Here is a 17,605-nt window from a genome sequence, read left to right as displayed (position 1 = left end):
ACTGTGGGACAAGAGGAGTCATAGCAAGAAACATTCCTGCCTCTGTGGGGCTGCTTGGGACATCATGCTCTCGTACTTATCCTGCTTTTTCCCATTTACAGCTCAAACTCCAACTCCCTAGTTCTCCATAAAGCTTTTTCAGCAGCTTAACATCACATGCAACTCGCCCATGCGGAAAAACCCTCAAATGTCAACAGTCATAGGTATTATGGAAAAAGCAGAGTCAGGCAGTGGCAGCAGTGCAAAAGTCCTGCCTCGTTACAGGTAAGTGTTAAGCTCCTTCCAGCCAGTGAAATTACTCATTATTCAAAACGGAAAGTGAACATTTCCATAGGGCTGGGGAGCATTAAGATGTACTAAAATACTAGGAAATTACATTAAAATATACTCTCTCATCCAAAGCCCGAGTCATTATATGAGACCAACAGAGTAAAGGGCAAAGTACAGGCTACCTTACTGACTACCATTTCTTTATTTTCATTTATTGTCCTAAGCACTTAATTGATGGAAAGCTGAAGTTCCCAGTAATATGAAATCACTGAAATAAAAGCAAATGCTTATAGGTTCACTATTCTCAATGACAGTCTCCTGTCCTTTTCATTCCAGTGATGCTGCCAGAGAGAGCAGTCTGGCCCTGGCAGAGGTGGCCTGATTCTCAAGTTGATTGGTCTTGCTATATTTTCAAACTGCATTTTCTGCAGACATTTCTTTGAGCGAGGTTTTCTGGACTTAATGCATTTTGTCTACCATGTGTCCTTCAATATGTTCACAGTTTAAAAGGATTGAGGTTAGAAAACTGATTTGCTGTATCGCTTATTTGAAGTGCTGCAATTCCTCTGAATCATCTCAGAGTTCATTAATTTAGAGAATTTATTTAAATATTTTATTGTATCTTGATCACTGTACTCATGTTGTACATTGAGAGCTTTCTCTTTGCTACATCCACCCCCTGTGGTTTTTAGGAGTCCTCTTCCTTCCATGGCCTGCTTAAGCCCTCTGCTGGGCACTGCCTTTGCCACTGGGAAACTCATCAGGCTCAAATACCAACTCAGGCAGATCTGTGACCTTCAGCATTTCTTACATCTTGTTTTTCTGCCCACAGAGACCAAAAGCCATTTTTGCCCATCCTGTAGGGCAGGTGGTTCCTGCCCAGGAGGATTCCTGCAGCATCTCTGCACCTCCAGGCTGCTTCAGCTGCAGCTCTTGAGCCTGGTTCTTGTGCCTTCCCTAGGTGCTGCTAGAGGAGTGAGGATTCACCAGTGAATTCCCCATGGAGCAAGATAGTGCTGCAAGCTCATCAAGCTGCTGATAGCAGTCTAAGTGGTCAGTCTTTGTCTATTAACAATTTTTATATGCCTAAATTCTCTAAGGTCTCTGCACTATCAGGCAATGTGGAGAGGCAACAGAGGCAATTGGGTGCCATATTCTTTATGTATGGCCAGAAAAGGACTCACCATCAGATCTCATTAAGACATGATACAAGATTAGAGATATTATTTCCATAGAATGACTTCTCAGTCATCAGTGCTCAAAATATCTGTGCCACACCTTGAATCTAGACAAAATTTTAGTTAACACACATGAGTGCAACTCCTTTGCTTGCCTCTTGTTGGTGCCTGCCTTGGCTTCCAGGCAGCACTGCTTCTGTGCAGGGCACTGGGGCATCTGTCCTGCTGCTCCTGGTGCTCCATGGCCTGAGAGCACTTCTTAGCTCTCATCAAAGAAAGAGGCATCTCAGGAGAGTCGTTTGTCCCACTCCTTTTTGGTCAGGTGGAGGCAATTAATCACTACTTCCTTTCAAGTGTCAGAAGGATGTACTGGGTTACATGTGATTTAGACAACCCATAATGGATTGTTCTGTGTCTGACTGGGCTTTAGAGCACTGGCTCAGTGTTTTTTGTGCTAGAATTGATGTGGACCCCACAAAGATACCAGAATGTCTTTGTGCCATACTCCATCATAATGTCTTTGGATCAGGGGAGGCAGTGTCATCTGTGCAATAGGTCAGCACAAGGGCAGGTGGAGTGGCTTAGCCAATATATTAAATCTCTATTTGCATGGCTAGTAACTGTGTGAGTAGCATCTCACACAGATATACAAGGATATACAAGAAATCTCTGGTAAAGCATGGATGCACAGTGGTTTCTTAGCCATCCTTCTGAGCTTTTGACCCTTTGAATCTCCCTGAGTGGTCACATTGTTTGCTACAGGCCTAATTCCAAAGAAATTCTATAGAAAGACTGGAGGAACACTTTCATGTTTATTTTTTCCTTTTATCAGTAATAGATTGACAAAGAAGATGAAGCTGAGGTATTTATTGAACTGATATAATTGCTGTAATTTTTTAAATTATCAAGAGCATCCTGAGAGAAGTTCTTTTTGTGAATCAAAATAAATGATTAAATATAGAATGCAATGAAGTGATATTTCTTTCCAGAACTGTTCATAGTTCTGATGAAGCTAAATCATATTGTCATATTTTAAATATACTCCACAGAATAATCTGTGTCCTTTTCCATAAACTGTGGGTAAATATTAAAGTACAGTCTAATTTCCTGTTATAAAAAAAATAAGTATAGCTGTGTCCCATGTTTCCTTTTTTTTACTTTGTGCAGATCACAATAAATTTGCATCTCTCACTTCAGAATTAGGATGTTTTTAATAAACTCTCAAAGTATTTGAATAGATTCAAGACAGTTTCTTTTTGCATGCTATTGCAGACCAAGGCATATTCAAAGACCAAGCCAAAGATCTGTTATGACAGCACAAGTTGTCTGCTATAGGTTTCTGTGGCATCTTCCAATGTGCCTCATAAACTAAAAAGATACAGAATTACCCTGCTCTGTAAGAAACAGAAAATTAGTGCTTCCATAAATGACTTAGAAAAAGCCATGAGTACTAAGAGATTGAGGATACTCCTGCCTCTGTTGGAGTAGAGTTTTGTCCTTGATTCTACAGAAGCAAAATCAGTCCTAGCATAGGACTGTCTGCTTCAAAACCCGCCCAAAATTTGGACATGCAACCTGCTATACGTGAATGCTAAAAATGGATCAGCTCTTTCCCCAGGACTTGGGGAAGTACATCTGATGAAGATACCAGTGGTGTTTGCTGTTGGCTGCAGAGGCAACTGCCTGTCCATGTCTGGCCAGCATTCTTCATGCTGCCTGTGCCTGGTATGCTCCAGGCTGGTCAGCTGAGCATGGTAGTGACAGCAGGACAGATTTTCTTCCAAAAGCTCCATTTCAATGAGGAAAAATGATGCCATAATAAATGTAATTTGGTGCAACTCATCAGGATGCCTTCAGGTACTCACACAGGCATCTGATAGTGTGATGAAAACAAATAGGGCATATTTCTGATGAAATAAATATAGCACATGACTATTTTGGAAGGCAGAGGCAGTCAGCTGTTTTTGGACTATAGTCAATTACATGCTTGGCACACTGGTAGATTTTGGACATTAAAAGGAAGTTCTGCTTTGGTTCAGCTTATGCTTGAGCTGTTCATTCATTGCAGGATTTCTTGTACTTTCATCTGAAGCACATGATATCTGTATCGTCCAAAACAAGTTTTTGACATTTCCTGAGGAAGCTCTGCTTGCCTCTTGCAGACATGAAAGATGCCAAGTGTGTTAAAATATTCAAAGAATTTAGCTACCAAAGTCTATCAAGTTTCTGCTTGAATATGTGCAAGCAGAGCTTTGCAGCAAGCCAAGTGTAAGCAACATCAGCCCAGAGGAGTGCCAGGCTTGCACGTGGACCCTGCTGCTCACCATCTCCCCACCTTCATCTCCTCTGCCTAGTCCAGCACTGGATTTCAAAGCACACATGCAGCAGCATGTCTCAGGGAGGTGTTGTGAAAGAAAAAGAGAAGATTGTGATTAACCTTGTGAAGGTTTTCTTTAATCTCATTTCAGAAACATCTAGTATTCAGTGGAAATTTTTAAAAGAGTTCTACTCAGTGAACTGATCCAAAATTAAAATTTTGGGTAGAATGATTAAAGAGCATCAAAATTCAATGTAATGGCAGGCAAGATGGTTTTAGGGGGAAAATCCTGCACTTTCTTTTATAGATGGTGCCAAGTCTGACTGTGAACTGGAAATTTTTTTCATCCTTAAGCTATTATTGTTTTCAACACTCAAAGAAAGCACCCAAAAGATTGCCTATTTTGCAAAACATTTCTTCTATTTTTGAAAATTCAAAGAGAATTTGAAAATGTCAGTTATTTGAAATTGCTGTGTGTCTTCTTTTGTGAACAATCTTTTTGGCAAATACAGTATTGGTTCACTTGGTTAATCTGCCATGTGCTGTTCTGTTTCACTGCATTCAAATTCCATAAGAGATGCAACATTCTGCTCTTAATTCACAAAGTAAGTGAATTAAGAGCAGAATGTTGATGCTGAAATAAATACAGTTTGAAAGCACACATTTTGTTATTTCAAATATAATATGAAGTGTGCACCATTCATGGGTAAGGCTTTGTTTTCCTATTCTACTTAGTACATCATTACAAAACTTAAGGCCATGAGAACATGCTTCCACAAATCCATTCAAATTCATTCCAGAATAACACAAAAAAAGCACAGAAATGTTTATGTTGATGCTTTTAACAGAGAGGGGAAACAGAACAAGTAAGCAGATGATCAGCATTTTAAAATTAATATTTTGAAAATCTGCAGAAAGACTACATGTATGTGACTGCAAAAGCACAGCATAAGTGAGCCCCTTCTGAGCAGTGGTGTCCATGGGTCCTGGGAGATCCAGATTATATGCTTGTCAAGACCTGAAGCCTAAACTCAGGGAATAAAGCTAGCTAAGCTACATCACTTCCAAACTTTTAGCCCAGCTTCACATTAACCCAAGGGGAATTTAAAGTGCAATGTAAACATGTTTAAATGAAGTTAGAAGAAAGATTGTTGTCCTGTCTCCTGTTTTCATTAAATATGTTTTATATGAAAAGCATGTCTTACAAATGCAAGCTATGAGGTTTCTCTGGCAGCATTGCAGCTCTAAGTAAACACACCACAGTATTATTTTGTTTGCTTTTTTCCCTAATTAAGTTTTTTAAGTTTCCTCTGCTCTCTGTGTGGCTGCTTCAGTTTTGGCATTAGTACTGAGCCAAGGGATACTGGGTAGAAGACTATGCTTTCTCTTTCTCCCTTCCTCCACCAAGTAATCACAGATCAATTGGAAATCACTTCTTGCTTTTTTAAGATATATAGATATCAGACTACATGTCACAAATAAAGCATGAGCCCTGTGGCTCCTACTGGTCTGAGAGCCCATACCTTCCCACTGGGAGAGAAATGAAGCCATTGACTGCACTGACCATGGGAGGTGTAGCTGCAAGTGTCCAGGGAGTGCTGCACACTTCAGAGCAGAAAGCAGGGCAAACCCACAAAATTTGAAGCCAAAGATAAATTTTGACAGACTTTGAGAGTGTTTGGATTTCTTCTTTTAACATGCTCAGGTAAAAGGTTTTCAGGTTCAAGGCTTTGCTATAACATTGTTATTATTTCACAAATCCAGATCATTGTCTGTTGTTTAAAATTAAGCATGTATAATCCAACATAATTCATTATTTTGGTATAAACAATCTGCTATCAGCAAAGCACATGTTCCATCTCAGGTCTCTAGTGCTTTAAAAGCCCTCTGGATACATCCAGTCTGTCCAGGACAATTTAACATGCAGGCCAACTTCTGGAATACTTAACTGGCCTCACGTTAAAACACTTGGCATCACCTTTGATGTTCAGCCTTGGATAGGCATCTCTTGTCTCTATCCAGTTTCTGATGTTGTAATCAATCAGGAAAACAAATCCAACATGAAACCATGCAGCTCTGAAACTGTTTGTGCTCTTTTGTTGTGTTCCCTGCCCTGAAACTCAGCACCACATTGCAGACTGGGGGTGTATCTGGATGGCTACTCATCCAAGGTTTGTTATTCACTGGATCTGGTAATATTTGTAATTACGTTTCTTGACAGTCAGGATTTTCCTATGTGGTTTCTTGATACAACATCTTGTGTTAATGGTTGGGATTCAGGATAGAACTATAGGATACCACATGAAAAAAAGCTTTTAAATAAATACTCAAAGTTCCTTGAACCCTTTTTATCCAACATCACTATCACTGTTAATCAGTTCCTCCCTCCGCCCCCTTCCCAAACCACCTGAAGGCAGGATCAGTGGTGATCAAAAGACATGTAGCATTTCTTAGTATTGAGATTATCACCTCTGTGAGATATGGTTTTTCATAATGAGTTTATTGCTGTTGCTTTATGAATTATGGCTTTTCACTTCTCCTAAACCAAAACAAAAGTTATTTGCAAGGTGCCACAGGAATAATTTTTAGACTGAGAAACAAGTAAGTTAGTGATCACAAACTGCTTGCTGCTTTGTGGAAGTGGCATTTGGTTTTTTACTTCTTTGAGCTTTGCTTTTAAACTGAGATGTTGAAAGATAACTTGTTCTTATATGGTATGGAGCAGTAGCAGCTGCAAGTGCTACAGAAAGCACTGACTTTATGTAGGGGAAAAAATTTCATCACTAGGCAGTTGGATGGTCACAGTTTTCCCACCATCTATAGGTTATAAATTTTTTTATATCCATTAGTAGGGTATAAAGATAGTGTACATTTAAAAATCCTTGACAATGAATCTTGAAAGCAAACTGTTTGATAGTGCAGCTATGTACTCCTGGAGCTTATGGTGAAAAACGACATTCTGTAGGACAGATAATTTTTCTGTGAGCTCTAAAATTCAAATGATTGCTGTGTCATCTTGAAAAATTAGAGAATGTCATCCACGTCTAGGGCACAGTGTCTGTTTCAAATATCAGGTAGTGATATCAAAATATGTACTTGAGGGGATCAGTACTTCAGAAAATCTTCAAAAAGACAAGAATTGTACCCCTTTTGTTGTTCAGCTTCATATATCAAAATTGTACTCTTCACAGCTTCCAGAGGGCTTAGCTGGGACTCATTTACTGTCTTCCTGCACTCTGCTTTCAAAGTTATGCCCTGGGAGCAAAACTTCTCATTTAAGACCTGGATTTCAAAGTGCTCTGAAATCCACAGGCATCTCCAACATGTTTTGAAAATTGTTACACCTCACCAGAGCCAGAGGCATCATTATCCATGCAGGTCTGAAGACAGTTGGTCTAACAGGTCTTCAGATAATACCCCTGCTTTTCAACCTTCCCAGGAGAGCTGCATTTTATATGCTTGGAAATCCACTGGGATATGATGATTGTCTTGAAAATTTAGTCGTGACAATAACTGGAACATTTCACAATGTAAATTTAGAGTAATTCCTCCCTCCCTGTGGAACTGCTTAGCAATTTTTGATTCTTGATTTTTATTTTTTTGTAAACAAGTCAGAGAAATCTGAGAGGATGCTGCACATTAAATATGCGTATATTGCAGACTGATCCTAAGCTTAATTCTCCACCAACTAAACTGACATTGAAATTGGGTAAACAGCCAGTTGAAAAATATTTAATACTACTGGTGGTTTAGAAAAAATAAAATAAAAAATTATTTTTCTGAAACTAGAACATGTATAATTTCTCTTGCTGTCAGTAGATACTTTAAGTTCCTTCTCAGGTATTGTCTGTTTGATACATGTGCTGCTGTACAAGCAAAGGGATAGATATGCCCCAGATATGTCACACAGGTAGTATGTGCTATATGTGCATATACTGTTTTTATATATATGTATATACATATACTTACACCCACATACCCCTCCAAACTCATGTGTATGTCCACAGACACGAATACACACACACACACACAAGTGCACACAAAACTGCTTTGTAACTGTAACATTCTGAAATAAGGTACCAAACCCATTTTTCCTGGCTTACTTTGTAATCAGATTTTTAAGGCTTTTAATATGGTGCCTTTTTTTTTTTTTTTTTTCCCTTTCTGGTCACTCTTCCCAGTATTTCCCACAATATAAACTGTGTCCTGTGTGTGTGTACTTGACACTCACTGATTGCTTTGCACACTTGTCTATCAAAATGTGCCTTCAGGTGCATTGAGATTGTCTGAGAGTACCACATCGCCCTTCAGCATATGGGAGACTTGAGAAACTGTGTCATCATGCCAACTTAGCCTTCAGTAAGACAGTGTCAGAGATGGTACAACTTAAGGCTTTCCTGTGTCTCAATTCAGCACTTCAGCCAATAGCTGATATTGTCTCTGAGGTTTGGACAACTTTGTATTATTCCACGCTGTATCAATGTGTCAGTTTTTATTTAAAATTTTTTGGACAATACACCATTAACATCATCATCAGAAACAGTGCCAATACCAATCAATCTAAAGTCTATGAGGATTTTAGTATATGCTTTCTCTATATCCTATAGAGGCTCTCTCAACAACAGGAACGTGCAGCTATCAAGATCTGAAGCCTTAACCCTAAAATGAACTGAAAGGTGTTCCCACAGCAAAGGTGGAAATGCCCTAGCAGCAAAAGACTTGAAAGATACTGATTGTCTCTAGCTGACATTCAGTAACAGAAATGTATCTTAAGGCAAGATTAAAACATTCATTAAAGAGTGAAAATAAAACATCATTACAAAAAAATGAGGTTTCCCTCTTACTCTTTAGTAGTTACAAAACATTCTTCTGGTTTTTTAATTGCTGCTTGCAAAGGCTCTGTACTGAGTCATTTACTTTCTGAAAGTAACAACACTGTCCTAGCCTTCTTATTGGCATTTACTCCTATGCCACCCACATTGAGCTCCAAATCTGGATCCAAGGATTGCTGAGCTGTGAAAACTGTATTTGTGTAATTCTGCCAGCAACCACCCATATAACCTCAGAAGAATCAAAGAGAACTAAAGATATGCTGAAACATTCATATGAAGTCATATGAACACCAACTACCAGGAGATGCTTACACACTTAAGGATAATACATCCTGTTCCATTTTCTGGTTGGTCTTTTCAGGGTGGAGAAGGATGGAATGTGGTCAAAGACGACTCTTTGGACTTGGTCATTTAGCAAAATGGAAGGTTTTTATTCTATCCATCTCATCTCCACATGGTGGTAAGCCAAATCTCAGCATTGTGCCATACTGCAGGACCAGAGAAAGGCAGTTGACTGATGTCTTAGGGTGAAAAAAATGTGTTTTAAAGGAAGTGAGGACTACAAACTGCTAAGAATTATTAGCGTGATTGTGTTGTTTAGCCATTCCACAGTTGGCTTATTCACTGTCTACTAATTATCCTTTCCTTACTGGGTGTTCCCTTGCTGAAGAAAATGAAGAGATTTACCCAGGACCAAAAAGGGATCAAAGCAAGATGAGATTAGCTTCAACATCAGCATCCTCACTTTGCTTCACCCCTTACCCAGGGTGTTCCTGTGTCCAGTTTTGCATGTCCTAGAGGAGTTTTGTCTTTAGGCTTGACAGACAAGGCTCTAAGGCTGGAGACAGTGCTCTTCATGTCTAGAGTCCGGCTTAAGTGTCCTAGGGATGGCATAGGCTCTGTACTCCCAAAAACAGGATCTTCCAGGATCTCTCAAAGTGAGCACTCAAAATGAATAATGCAGTTCACTCCTGAAGTGTATCCAGATGGAGACTGCAGTTCTGTGCATGCAAAGTTCTCTGGTTCATCTCTACATATGTATATGGAGTGGGTATGTATTTATGCATCCACATATGCAAACAGATCTCTGTATTGAAGACAGGAATGCAGAAAATCATGTAAAAGGCTCCTCCTAACTTTGTTTAACTGGAAATAGCAGTGATCTGGCACACCTGAGGACAAATGTTCTTCCAACTCTGTGTTTTTAACCAGGGTGCTTAACCTTCCTGCCTTTACTTTCTCAGATTTCATAAATATCTTTCAAGTGTTTATCTACTCCTCCGTATTTTCTCACTCTTCCAAATTAAACAAAATTAGTTGATTAATTTCAAGTTTAAGTGATTAATTTCTCATAATTTTTACTCCCTAACTAGCATTCAAGAATATAAAGCTGAATTATGTGGGATGATTAGCTGAGTGGAAGATGTTTATTTGTAATAAGGATTCAAGAAAATCCCCTGTATCCACTGGAAATTATAAACATAGAAAATTCTCCATGAGTTCTTTGGTTTGTTAAAAGAATTGTGTTTAAAGTTGCTATCTTTAGGTCCCAGTTTGACATCACAATATCTCTTTAAATAAGCAACCCAGGCAGTGCAATGCTTGTTGGAGGGGGAATGAAGGTTACCAGTGAACATCTTCTTGGCTGGTCAAGACAGTCAGAAGATTTTTGGGATTTGGAAGGAAGAATAAAAAAAAAACCAAAGCTCATCCTTAACAAATATTTTTTAATATTTCTATGCAAGTATGTTTGTAGGAAATGTAAATAAAAATCAAATTAGGGAAGATAATAACTAGGGGGACTCCACAGAGTGATTATTACCCAGAATTATTGTGAAATGCACCCATGGACACATGGTGCACCCACCTGCCAGCATAAAAGGCAGAGGGTTTACATTAGCACTGAACAGGGACACGTGTCACACTGACTGTTTTCAGGGTGCATCCCAGTTGCTGCAAACCACTAAAGTATATGACCACTTGCAAAAGTCTTGGATGGTGTGGTAACATAGGACAGCAGCCCAGAAATCTGCATCTGATTTATTTTTCACTCCCTGTTAGGTGTCACTATGTTTAACATGACAATTCACATCACAGAAGAGCTCTATTTATAAAAGTTACACATACCAGAAAAATATGGAAGACATTTCCTTGTTCCTGCTATTTTGTTTGTTTGTTTTGTTTTAGTCTCAATAGAATGTAGCCTTTCAGAACTGAAATCCAGAATGACATATGCAAACAAGCAGCTTCACATATATACACATTCCTGTTTTGTCCTGCATCCTGAATGCTGCCAGTCAGGAATCAAATGCCAATTCTGATGCTCTGAAATTATTTGAGAAGGGAAATCCAGCTCACTGTTGTCCCACTGCTATGCCATGCACACAAAGAATCATCTGTACTATATAGTCTGGTAAGAATTTCCCACAATATTTTGATGGTTAGACCACTTTATCACATATTTCTCTTTTGTTACTATGAAGAGGACCATTTTTAGATATTTATAATTACAGACTGAACAAGTAACACCTTACCATTTTTTGCTTGTTTGTGTTATGCCATCTCCCTTCTCCCCTTTTATTTTCTTCCTTGCAGCAGCACTGTGAAAGGCCCATTGTTGAGCAGAAGGGTTGTGACATTAAGGTCAAATCCCTTTGCTCACAGTCCCTCATCTCCTCTGTAAGGGATGAAATCTAAGTGAGGAATGACATGCAAAATTGTACAGAGCTTTGGAGTGCTCATGTTATACACGATGCTGCTCCAATTCAAGCACATTCTCGACTCCTGCTAAATCCAGTGTGAAAGGATACTGAAGTCTCAGGTGACTGCATATAATACATTGCTCATATTTGCTGCTCTTACTTCCATGAACAATATTAATTAATTTTGGGCAGCCCCACTTTCCTTGTTGCCACTTAGAAGCCTGTACAACCATGGACAACATCTAGTCTATGCTGCATTCCTTAGTTCTGGATTGGCTTGCTTCCATGAGCAGAAGCCAAAAGCTTCTTTTCCACACAGTTCTGGATGCTGCACTGATACACTAACTGTATAACATTTCCAATCCACTGCCACTCACTGAGTAAATTGCACAGCCTATCCATTTTAGAAAGCAAGTATCATGATTTTCAGTGATGCTGGTTCTGCTGAACTACATCATCTTGTTGAGGCAACAACTAAAAATTATAGGAGCAGAGTTGATGGAAGACAAGGGATTTCAAAATTATACACATTTTGAACATGTGTGAGCTGGTAGGAAATTTATTCTCATTGCTATTGTTAGCATTCACAGTTTCAGAAACAGACAAGTTTTGATTGCCTCCTTTATTTATGTTTAATAACACTATTTGCAAGAGAAATACCATACTGCTAGAGCACCATGCCATTGGGGTTGATTAGGTATAGTCTGGGCAAGACTTACAGAGATTGCAGCATGTTAAAAGAAAAAAGTGCACTAATACCAGTGCCATGCAGAACTGTGTCATTTTAGGGTATCAGAAAGTCCTGCTTACATGTATCTTTTTTTTTTTAGAGGAGAGTAGGCATTTATGCATTCTGGATCTTGTTTGTGAATTTTAGCTGGCTACACCCAGTCTAAGTTTCTTCAGCTTTTTAAATTCTGACAGCCATTGCTGAGGACAACAGAGAAACTTTGCATCATCAGAGGATTTGTGTTGTTTGTTTTTCAACTAACAATAAACAAGTGATAAATAATAAAATTGCTTATATTTTCTGTTTTTCAATCTCTATTGTACTTGTTGAGATATCTATGGGTGTTGTTCTGATTTGTCATCCTGCCTTTCAAAAGAATGTCATCCCCTTTCCTTACAGAGTCAACTCTGGGCTGTTTTGCTCCAGCAGACACTCTGACAGCCGTCTTCATTGGCCAGTAGATGTCATTGTGTTTCCACTGCAAAAGCACATCAAACATATTCATCTGGCTGCAAATGCCTGTCTGGTCCTGCAAACAATACTGTTGAGTATTTAGGACTTTCTCTACCCTGCAGCAAAATATTTGTTAAAAATGCTTAGCCAGAAAAGAGTGAAAATTAAGTTCCAAGTATTTGATAGCTGTGACTAACTAACCAGAATACCCTTGGCTTCAGCTAATGTAGTGCCAATGGTGTTATACAAACACAGCTTACTCAATAGGACACAAATCATTGTTAATAAACTATTACAAAAGATGCCAACAGGAGAAGATAGAAATAATGTCTCATGGATTAGCCAGCTTCTTTAGGCAACCAGTTCATTCTGCTGTGAGGTCATCTGTTCTTCAATGCTCAGACAGGTTTGAGAATTTATACTTCAGAACTTTTTAGACCTTCAGAGTGTAATGAAAAGAGACTGTTGTCTGTTATTTTTCAGCTATTTTATTCTGGACTATGTTCACAGGTTCCAAATTTGCATGATATAATATTTGTGATGTAATTAGAAAGTTCCATTTGAAGTCAAAACCTGGTAGCCATAGAGAAGGAAACACTTGGCAGTAGTACAAAAGACAGAGTTTTCAAAAAGTCTGACATATTTTTTATCAGTAAAAACTCAAGAGAAATTGTTTAACCATCGTCTTGCAACATCCATGCTGGAAATGGCACGGAGGAATAAATTCCCTGCTGGCAGCAACCAGTGAGGCCCTGCTGGCTCTAACAACACAGGAGACCCTTGACAGATCCAGCAGGGAAATGGTGTTTTGCAGTGTGTTTTGAGTCCCAGGGGCCAGTGTGGAACTGAGTGAAGTCAACGGAAATCTTTTGCTTGTTGGCAAGGGGCTATGGATGAAGCCATGAATCTGGTTTTCTGCAGGCTGGCGCAGCACAGCTGTCTTGGGGTGAGGCAGCTGAAAGGCATAGGCTTGGATTTGAAAGGACAAACTTAATTTCACAAGTGTCTTCTCAGGCTTCACTAGCTCAGGAATAACCTGAGATGGCACAAGAGAAACTCTGTTCCTCCCTTAGAGTGGCTCATCCTCTTGCTTGCTCATGGAAACATCTAAAACTCTTCCTGGACTGGAAGACTTTTGCCCAGGTAGGTGGCAAGTTTGGGTGGATAGGGTCCTTTAAAGATCATCACATCCAACACTCTGCCTGGAACATCTTTCACTAAATCAGGTTGCTCAAAGTCGCATCCAACTTGACCTTGTATACTTCCATGGTGGACAGAGTGGCTGGACAGTGCCCAGGGAGAAAGGGACCTGAGGGTACTGGTTGACAGCAGACTGAAATGAGCCAGCAGTGTGCCCAGGTGGCCAAAAAAGTCAGTGGAACCCTGGCCTGTATCAGGAATATTGTGGCCAGCAGGACCAGGGAGGTCATTCTTCACCTGTTCTTGGCACTGGTGAGGTCACACCTTGAGTGCTGAGTCCAGTTCTGGGCCCCTCAGATTAGGAAGGACCTTGAGATGCTGGAGCATGTCCAGGGAAGGGCAACAAGGCTGGTGAGAGGTTTGGAACACAAGCCCTGTAAAGAATAGCTGAGGGAGCTGGAAAAAAGGGGGCTCAGGGGTGACCTTATTATTCTCTACAAGTTCCTAAAAGGTGGTTGTAGCCAGATTGGGATCAGTCTCTTCTCCATACAACAAGTGACAGAACAAGAAGACACAGTCTTAAACTGCACTGGGGGAAGTTTAGATTAAACATCAGGAAAGAAGTCTTCACTTAAAAGAGTGATTGGGCACTGGAATCATCTGCCCAGGGAGGTGATGGAATCACCATGCCTGGATGTGTTTATAAAAACACTGGATGTGGCACTCAGTGCCATGGTTTAGTTGATGAGCTGGTGTTGGTCATAGATTGGACTTGATGATCTCAAAGGTTTTTTCCAGCCTAGTTCATTCTATGATTCTGTGGGTCACCCACACTTATGGATGGATATGAGCTGTATGATATATCCTGTAAATGAGGATCCCTTGGACCGTCTAGACCACCAAACTCTTGCACTTGGATGAACAGATAGAAGTCCACAGGTACTACCGCAGTGTCCCCTGGGCTGCACAGTGACAGAATATGTTTAAGGATCACAGCAGCCTCACCTGCTGTCTTGCAGATAAATTCACCTGTAATTAGAGCTATCCATTGTGCAGAATTGGTCTTTATTAATATTCCAAAGTAGCCTCTTAAAAAAAAAAAAAAAAAAAAAGTTGTGACAAAACATCAGCTTAATAATTCATAGGTCAGGTTAGAGGTGGCATACCCATTTCCTACACACCACTCCACATTCATGTCATACATTGTTTGGCTGCTCCCTTTCCAAAGCACATGAAGGGAACTTGGTACTACTCAACTGGGAGCAGTGTCAGACTGCTGAGCTCCCAGTGCTGTGCCTCCAGACTTTCACATTTACCTGGGATTTCTCATTCGAATAAGATAATTTAGAACTGCCCCCTGGTAATTTTTTTGATCTACATCAGCTGATCCATAAATATAAAATAAAAATATGCAGCACTGTCTTAAATAGTTGTATTCCCAGCTCACTACTTCCTTGTCTGATTCCTCTTAGTCCTGTTCCCTATCCCATGCAACCAAGCTTTGCTGGAACGTTTATCTGAGGATTTAGCTGACTAAAACCACCATAAATTTTTCTTCTTTCAGGTGCACATTTTTTCCCATGCAACCGACTATGTCATTGCAATGTGAAGGTGTAAAGGAGAAGAAAAATTTAAAATATAAAGGAGAATAAAATAGATCTCTGTTTTTCTATCTGCCTGAGGATATCCTCACAGAGGTGGAGACAGTGGTGAGATGGATGTGGGAGCCCAAATTGCTGATTTTAATCTGGACTCCAGCAAATGTCCTCTGTCTCACTTTTCCATCTAAAACATTCTTTTTATGTTTTCATTCTCTTTATGCTATTCATTGTCTCATTTCACCTTAGGAAAAACATTATCAAGGTTGTTTAGCCGTTTACATACCACAGAAATTAGAAAATTCCCACTCCTGCAAAAGACCATGAAAAAATGACTGATTCTACTTGTACCAAATGCATTAGTTAAGAAAATCACTAATTTTAAAATGACAGTAAAAATACTGACCTATCTCACTCCACAAGCATGCCTTGGATACCCTTGCCAACACAAATGTTCCAATTTATTTTTAAAAAAATAGTAATTGATGATGTAATTAGAGCCTGTGTTAGACACACTTCCAGAAGGGAAGACTTTCTGAATATTGTACATTTTGATAAATCTAAGTTTTGCCGTATTTGGTTCTGCTAGTATTTAAATATTCTATAACTTTCAATGTAATTGTGCATGAGTTTGCATATCTTTTCTTGCTTAGAGCAAATCCAAGCCTGGGAACACTCAGGTGCAGGTGGAGGTTTTGCAGCAGGGTTCAGGTGTTAAGGACACTACCCATTCTGACCATTCATTCTCAAGAGCAGAGACTGGGACTGCTGGGTCCTTCAGAGAAGGCAGCTCCAGTGTGCCAACAGGAGCCCCCTTGACTTACTCCACACTCCACTCACACAGTCAGACCGGGTTTCCTTACCAGTTTGGTTCTAGTTTTCCCAGTCAGAGCAGTCTCTGATATCTAGTTCCATTTATTCACAGCAGTAACACAGTAACTGCCAGAGCTGTCATATCAGAGGAGGACCCTCAACAAAGGAGTCTTCACCATCTTCATGTCCTTTGTTATCCCAAAGTTCAGACCTTCCTGGCTGCTGAAGTGTCTCTCAGTGTCCACTCATCTTGACAGGAGGCTGCCACTCATTTTCATGGCCTTTGTTATCCCAAAGGTTGGCAGTCCTGTTGTCTGGGGCTCCGACCCAGAGCTCAACCTGCATTTCAATCTGCATCTTAGTCTGCATCTTGCAAGCCCAGATACCTGGGTGAGAGGTGTTTCTGCTACCTGGGTGAGAGGTGCTTCTGATACCTGGTGAGAGGTGTTTTCTGTTCATGTTCATGGATAATAATTAATCTTTAGTGAGGTTATTTGTAATCATGTTAATAACCTATTTATTCTAACTGTTCCTAGTATAGCATCATCACAAAACCCTCTTGGTGTGCTCAGTGTGGAAAGTCAGTTGAGGTGCTGTAATGATGCCAAAATGAAATGCTGTCAGTGAAAATCCATAAAATGACATAACGGTGTCAGAAATGAAAGGGAACCATATCAGAGTATGTTTTAGCACCACTCAAAAGTTTGTGAGAGGAAAGGGTGCCACAACTGGGGGACAATGTTTGCTATGACAGAAATGCTTAAGAAGCTATAAGGGAAATCATGTTTGCCAGCAACATCACTTTTTAATCCAGCAGATTTGTGAAGAACTTGTGTTAATTTCCCCTATAAATATCTCAGTGAGCAGAACACTGCTTTGTGTTGCAGAAAGTGGTTTCTAACTAATTGCAACTCAAGGTTTCTTCTGAAACGGAATAGAAAGTGCATTGTTTGTGTAAGTAAGCAGTCATTTTTCTTTTGAAATTAAAAAACCCCAATGCTTCTTATCTAGTTATCCTCCTTAAGGAAACTCACATCCCATGACTCAAACACCATCCTAAAAAAGGACTCTCTAGGCATTGCAGGTAAGACAAATCTATCCCAATATCTATTTTTTCTGCTTTTAGTGGTTACAAGTGCCTAGAAATTCACACACCCTTTGAGGAAGGATCAGTGTTTTGCAGCTGTTCACCTCCTTAACCTGTAACATCATGCTCAGCATTAAAACCTGGAGCAGAAGAAGAAGGAGGGAAGCAGAGGCGGTTTCCAAGTTGGTCAAGTTCAGCAACTGTCTGGGCATTGGTCTGACCATGGGATGTGGTGGGTGGTTGCCTTTGCTTTGCTAGCTGTTTTTTTCCTTTTTTCTTCACCAATGAAACTGCCTTTGTATCACCTTGGGAGTTCTCTTGCTCTTTTTGCTCTTCCTGTTTTTTCTGGGTGGGGGAAGTGAGTGAGCAGCAGTATGGATACTGAGATGCTGGACAGGGCCAGCCCATCAGGGATGTGAACTCTCTGAGTTAAACACACACCTGTCAAGTTTAAGAAATAGCTTGCATTTACCTCATTAAGTTCA

The sequence above is a fragment of the Erithacus rubecula genome (assembly GCF_903797595.1).
Source record: "Erithacus rubecula genome assembly, chromosome: 3".
NCBI lineage: Eukaryota > Metazoa > Chordata > Aves > Passeriformes > Muscicapidae > Erithacus > Erithacus rubecula.
The sequence above is the reverse complement of the archived record's forward strand: the minus strand, read 5'-3'. Positions refer to the sequence as shown.